The 7,004-nt window shown below is 51.9% G+C and overlaps 1 non-coding gene across 1 annotated transcript; it reads right to left on the bottom strand.

The window, feature by feature from the left end:
• Positions 1 to 4,602: 4,602 nt before the first annotated feature.
• Positions 4,603 to 4,677, bottom strand: Trnas-gga (transfer RNA serine (anticodon GGA)). Its single transcript has one exon. It is a non-coding gene; the product is annotated as a tRNA-Ser (tRNA).
• Between the last annotated feature and the right edge of the window lie 2,327 nt (positions 4,678 to 7,004).

Raw genomic sequence — 7,004 nt, 5'->3', positions numbered from 1 at the left:
ACAGCCTGGGGGATGTGTCCAGAATGAGATTTTCACTCTGCAGCGGAGTGTGCGCTGATATGAAACTTCCTGGCAGATTAAAACTGTGTGCCCGACCGAGACTCGAACTCGGGACCTTTGCCTTTCGCGGGCAAGTGCTCTACCAACTGAGCTACCGAAGCACGACTCACGCCCGGTACTCACAGCTTTACTTCTGCCAGTACCTCGTCTCCTACCTTCCAAACTTTACAGAAGCTCTCCTGCGAACCTTGCAGAACTAGCACTCCTGAAAGAAAGGATATTGCGGAGACATGGCTTAGCCACAGCCTGGGGGATGTTTCCAGAATGAGATTTTCACTCTGCAGCGGCGTGTGCGCTGATATGAAACTTCCTGGCAGATTAAAACTGTGTGCCCGACCGAGACTCGAACTCGGGACCTTTGCCTTTCGCGGGCAAGTGCTCTACCAACTGAGCTACCGAAGCACGACTCACGCCCGGTACTCACAGCTTTACTTCTGCCAGTACCTCGTCTCCTACCTTCCAAACTTTACAGAAGCTCTCCTGCAAACCTTGCAGAACTAGCACTCCTGAAAGAAAGGATATTGCGGAGACATGGCTTAGCCACAGCCTGGGGGATGTTTCCAGAATGAGATTTTCACTCTGCAGCGGCGTGTGCGCTGATATGAAACTTCCTGGCAGATTAAAACTGTGTGCCCGACCGAGACTCGAACTCGGGACCTTTGCCTTTCGCGGGCAAGTGCTCTACCAACTGAGCTACCGAAGCACGACTCACGCCCGGTACTCACAGCTTTACTTCTGCCAGTTCCTCGTCTCCTACCTTCCAAACTTTACAGAAGCTCTCCTGCGAACCTTGCAGAACTAGCACTCCTGAAATAAAGGATATTGCGGAGACATGGCTTAGCCACAGCCTGGTGGGTGTTTCCAGAATGAGATTTTCACTCTGCAGCGGAGTGTGCGCTGATATGAAACTTCCTGGCAGATTAAAACTGTGTGCCCGACCGAGACTCGAACTCGGGACCTTTGCCTTTCGCGGGCAAGTGCTCTACCAACTGAGCTACCGAAGCACGACTCACGCCCTGTACTCACAGCTTTACTTCTGCCAGTACCTCGTCTCCTACCTTCCAAACTTTACAGAAGCTCTCCTGCGAACCTTGCAGAACTAGCACTCCTGAAAGAAAGGATATTGCGGAGACATGGCTTAGCCACAGCCTGGGGGATGATTCCAGAATGAGATTTTCACTCTGCAGCGGAGTGTGCGCTGATATGAAACTTCCTGGCAGATTAAAACTGTGTGCCCGACCGAGACTCCAACTCTGGACCTTTGCCTTTCGCGGGCAAGTGCTCTACCAACTGAGCTACCGAAGCACGACTCACGCCCGGTACTCACAGTTTTACTTCTGCCAGTACCTCGTCTCCTACCTTCCAAACTTTACAGAAGCTCTCCTGCGAAACTTGCAGAACTAGCACTCCTGAAAGAAAGGATATTGCGGAGACATGGCTTAGCCACAGCCTGGGGGATGTTTCCACAATGAGATTTTCACTCTGCAGCGGCGTGTGCGCTGATATGAAACTTCCTGGCAGATTAAAACTGTGTGCCCGACCGAGACTCGAACTCCGGAACTTTGCCTTTCGCGGGCAAGTGCTCTGCCAACTGAGCTACCGAAGCACGACTCACGCCCGGTACTCACTGCTTTACTTCTGCCAGTACCTCGTCTCCTACCTTCCAAACTTTACAGAAGCTCTCCTGCGAACCTTGCAGAACTAGCACTCCTGAAAGAAAGGATATTGCGGAGACATGGCTTAGCCACAGCCTGGGGGATGTTTCCAGAATGAGATTTTCACTCTGCAGCGGCGTGTGCGCTGATATGAAACTTCCTGGCAGATTAAAACTGTGTGCCCGACCGAGACTCGAACTCGGGACCTTTGCCTTTCGCGGGCAAGTGCTCTACCAACTGAGCTACTGAAGCACGACTCACGCCCGGTACTCACAGCTTTACTTCTGCCAGTACCTCGTCTCCTACCTTCCAAACTTTACAGAAGCTCTCCTGCGAACCTTGCAAAACTAGCACTCCTGAAAGAAAGGATATTGCGGAGACATGGCTTAGCCACAGCCTGGGGGATGTTTCCAGAAAGAGATTTTCACTCTGCAGCGGAGTGTGCGCTGATATGAAACTTCCTGGCAGGTTAAAACTGTGTGCCCGACCGAGACTCGAACTCGGGACCTTTGCCTTTCGCGGGCAAGTGCTCTACCAACTGAGCTACCGAAGCACGACTCACGCCCGGTACTCACAGCTTTACTTCTGCCAGTACCTCGTCTCCTACCTTCCAAACTTTACAGAAGCTCTCCTGCGAACCTTGCAGAACTAGCACTCCTGAAAGAAAGGATATTGCGGAGACATGGCTTAGCCACAGCCTGGGGGATGTATCCAGACTGAGAATTTCACTCTGCAGCGGAGTGTGCGCTGATATGAAACTTCCTGGCAGATTAAAACTGTGTGCCCGACCGAGACTCGAACTCGGGACCTTTGCCTTTCGCGGGCAAGTGCTCTACCAACTGAGCTACCGAAGCACGACTCACGCCCGGTACTCACAGCTTTACTTCTGCCAGTACCTCGTCTCCTACCTTCCAAACTTTACAGAAGCTCTCCTGCGAACCTTGCAGAAACAGCACTCCTGAAAGAAAGGATATTGCGGAGACATGGCTTAGAAACAGCCTGGGGGATGATTCCAGAATGAGATTTTCACTCTGCAGCGGAGTGTGCGCTGATATGAAACTTCCTGGCAGATTAAAACTGTGTGCCCGACCGAGACTCCAACTCGGGACCTTTGCCTTTCGCGGGCAAGTGCTCTACCAACTGAGCTACCGAAGCACGACTCACGCCCGGTACTCACAGCTTTACTTCTGCCAGTACCTCGTCTCCTACCTTCCAAACTTTACAGAAGCTCTCCTGCGAAACTTGCAGAACTAGCACTCCTGAAAGAAAGGATATTGCGGAGACATGGCTTAGCCACAGCCTGGGGGATGTTTCCACAATGAGATTTTCACTCTGCAGCGGCGTGTGCGCTGATATGAAACTTCCTGGCAGATTAAAACTGTGTGCCCGACCGAGACTCGAACTCCGGAACTTTGCCTTTCGCGGGCAAGTGCTCTACCAACTGAGCTACCGAAGCACGACTCACGCCCGGTACTCACAGCTTTACTTCTGCCAGTACCTCGTCTCCTACCTTCCAAACTTTACAGAAGCTCTCCTGCGAACCTTGCAGAACTAGCACTCCTGAAAGAAAGGATATTGCGGAGACATGGCTTAGCCACAGCCTGTGGGATGTTTCCAGAATGAGATTTTCACTCTGCAGCGGCGTGTGCGCTGATATGAAACTTCCTGGCAGATTAAAACTGTGTGCCCGACCGAGACTCGAACTCGGGACCTTTGCCTTTCGCGGGCAAGTGCTCTACCAACTGAGCTACTGAAGCACGACTCACGCCCGGTACTCACAGCTTTACTTCTGCCAGTACCTCGTCTCCTACCTTCCAAACTTTACAGAAGCTCTCCTGCGAACCTTGCAAAACTAGCACTCCTGAAAGAAAGGATATTGCGGAGACATGGCTTAGCCACAGCCTGGGGGATGTTTCCAGAATGAGATTTTCACTCTGCAGCGGAGTGTGCGCTGATATGAAACTTCCTGGCAGGTTAAAACTGTGTGCCCGACCGAGACTCGAACTCGGGACCTTTGCCTTTCGCGGGCAAGTGCTCTACCAACTGAGCTACCGAAGCACGACTCACGCCCGGTACTCACAGCTTTACTTCTGCCAGTACCTCGTCTCCTACCTTCCAAACTTTACAGAAGCTCTCCTGCGAACCTTGCAGAACTAGCACTCCTGAAAGAAAGGATATTGCGGAGACATGGCTTAGCCACAGCCTGGGGGATGTTTCCAGAATGAGATTTTCACTCTGCAGCGGCGTGTGCGCTGATATGAAACTTCCTGGCAGATTAAAACTGTGTGCCCGACCGAGACTCGAACTCGGGACCTTTGCCTTTCGCGGGCAAGTGCTCTACCAACTGAGCTACCGAAGCACGACTCACGCCCGGTACTCACAGCTTTACTTCTGCCAGTACCTCGTCTCCTACCTTCCAAACTTTACAGAAGCTCTCCTGCGAACCTTGCAGAACTAGCACTCCTGAAAGAAAGGATATTGCGGAGACATGGCTTAGCCACAGCCTGGGGGATGTTTCCAGAATGAGATTTTCACTCTGCAGCGGCGTGTGCGCTGATATGAAACTTCCTGGCAGATTAAAACTGTGTGCCCGACCGAGACTCGAACTCGGGACCTTTGCCTTTCGCGGGCAAGTGCTCTACCAACTGAGCTACCGAAGCACGACTCACGCCCGGTACTCACAGCTTTACTTCTGCCAGTACCTCGTCTCCTACCTTCCAAACTTTACAGAAGCTCTCCTGCAAAACTTGCAGAACTAGCACTCCTGAAAGAAAGGATATTGCGGAGACATGGCTTAGCCACAGCCTGGGGGGTGTCTCCAGAATGAGATTTTCACTCTGCAGCGGAGTGTGCGCTGATATGAAACTTCCTGGCAGATTAAAACTGTGTGCCCGACCGAGACTCGAACTCGGGACCTTTGCCTTTCCCGGGCAAGTGCTCTACCAACTGAGCTACCGAAGCACGACTCACGCCCGGTACTCACTGCTTTACTTCTGCCAGTACCTCGTCTCCTACCTTCCAAACTTTACAGAAGCTCTCCTGCGAACCTTGCAGAACTAGCACTCCTGAAAAAAAGGATATTCCGGAGACATGGCTTAGCCACAGCCTGGGGGATGTTTCCAGAATGAGATTTTCACTCTGCAGCGGAGTGTGCGCTGATATGAAACTTCCTAGCAGATTAAAACTGTGTGCCCGACCGAGACTCGAACTCGGGACATTTGCCTTTCGCGGGCAAGTGCTCTACCAACTGAGCTACCGAAGCACGACTCACGCCAGGTACTCACAGCTTTACTTCTGCCAGTACCTCGTCTCCTACCTTCCAAACTTTACAGAAGCTCTCCTGCGAACCTTGCAGAACTAGCACTCCTGAAAGAAAGGATATTGCGGAGACATGGCTTAGCCACAGCCTGGGGGATGTTTCCAGAATGAGATTTTCACTCTGCAGCGGAGTGTGCGCTGATATGAAACTTCCTGGCAGATTAAAACTGTGTGCCCGACAGAGACTCGAACTCGGGACCTTTGCCTTTCGCGGGCAAGTACTCTACAAACTGAGCTACCCAAGCACGATTCACGCCCGGTACTCACAACTTTAGTTCTGCCAGTACCTCGTCTCCTACCTTCCAAACTTTACAGAAGCACTCCTGCGAACCTTCCAGAACTAGCACTCCTGAAAGAAAGGATATTGCGGAGACATGGCTTAGCCACAGCCTGGAGGATGTTTCCAGAATGAGATTTTCACTCTGCAGCGGAGTGTGCGCTGATATGAAACTTCCTGGCAGATTAAAAGGCAAAGGTCCCGAGTTCGAGTCTCGGTCGGGCACACAGTTTTAATCTGCCAGGAAGTTTCATATCAGCGCACACTCCGCTGCAGAGTGAAAATCTCATTCTGGAAACATCCCCCAGGCTGTGGCTAAGCCATGTCTCCGCAATATCCTTTCTTTCAGGAGTGCTAGTTCTGCAAGGTTCGCAGGAGAGCTTCTGTAAAGTTTGGAAGGTAGGAGACGAGGTACTGGCAGAAGTAAAGCTGTGAGTACCGGGCGTGAGTCGTGCTTCGGTAGCTCAGTTGGTAGAGCACTTGCCCGCGAAAGGCAAAGATCCCTATTTCGAGTCTCGGTCGGGCACACAGTTTTAATCTGCCAGGAAGTTTCATATCAGCGCACACTCCGCTGCAGAGTGAAAATCTCATTCTGGAAACATCCCCCAGGCTGTGGCTAAGCCATGTCTCCGCAATATCCTTTCTTTCAGGAGTGCTAGTTCTGCAAGGTTTGCAGGAGAGCTTCTGTAAAGTTTGGAAGGTAGGAGACGAGGTACTGGCAGAAGTAAAGCTGTGAGTACCGGGCGTGAGTCGTGCTTCGGTAGCTCAGTTGGTAGAGCACTTGCCCGCGAAAGGCAAAGGTCCCGAGTTCGAGTCTCGGTCGGGCACACAGTTTTAATCTGCCAGGAAGTTTCATATCAGCGCACACTCCGCTGCAGAGTGAAAATCTCATTCTGGAAACATCCCCCAGGCTGTAGCTAAGCCATGTCTCCGCAATATCCTTTCTTTCAGGAGTGCTAGTTCTGCAAGGTTCGCAGGAGAGCTTCTGTAAAGTTTGGAAGGTAGGAGACGAGGTACTGGCAGAAGAAAAGCTGTGAGTACCGGGCGTGAGTCGTGCTTCGGTAGCTCTGTTGGTAGAGCACTTGCCCGCGAAAGGCAAAGGTCCCGAGTTCGAGTCTCGGTCGGGCACACAGTTTTAATCTGCCAGGGAGTTTCATATCAGCGCACACTCCGCTGCAGAGTGAAAATCTCATTCTGGAAACATCCCCCAGGCTGTGGCTAAGCCATGTCTCCGCAATATCCTTTCTTTCAGGAGTGCTAGTTCTGCAAGGTTCGCAGGAGAGCTTCTGTAAAGTTTGGAAGGTAGGAGACGAGGTACTGGCAGAAGTAAAGCTGTGAGTACCGGGCGTGAGTCGTGCTTCGGTAGCTCAGTTGGTAGAGCACTTGCCCGCGAAAGGCAAAGGTCCCGAGTTCGAGTCTCGGTCGGGCACACAGTTTTGATCTGCCAGGAAGTTTCATATCAGCGCACACTCCGCTGCAGAGTGAAAATCTCATTCTGGAAACATCCCCCAGGCTGTAGCTAAGCCATGTCTCCGCAATATCCTTTCTTTCAGGAGTGCTAGTTCTGCAAGGTTCGCAGGAGAGCTTCTGTAAAGTTTGGAAGGTAGGAGACGAGGTACTGGCAGAAGTAAAGCTGTGAGTACCGGGCGTGAGTCGTGCTTCGGTAGCTCAGTTGGTAGAGCACTTGCCCGCGA

The sequence above is a fragment of the Schistocerca cancellata genome, chromosome 1 (genome assembly GCF_023864275.1).
Source record: "Schistocerca cancellata isolate TAMUIC-IGC-003103 chromosome 1, iqSchCanc2.1, whole genome shotgun sequence".
In the NCBI taxonomy this organism is placed as follows: domain Eukaryota; kingdom Metazoa; phylum Arthropoda; class Insecta; order Orthoptera; family Acrididae; genus Schistocerca; species Schistocerca cancellata.
Note: the sequence above shows the minus strand (reverse complement) of the source record. Positions and strands in the feature narration are given on the sequence as shown.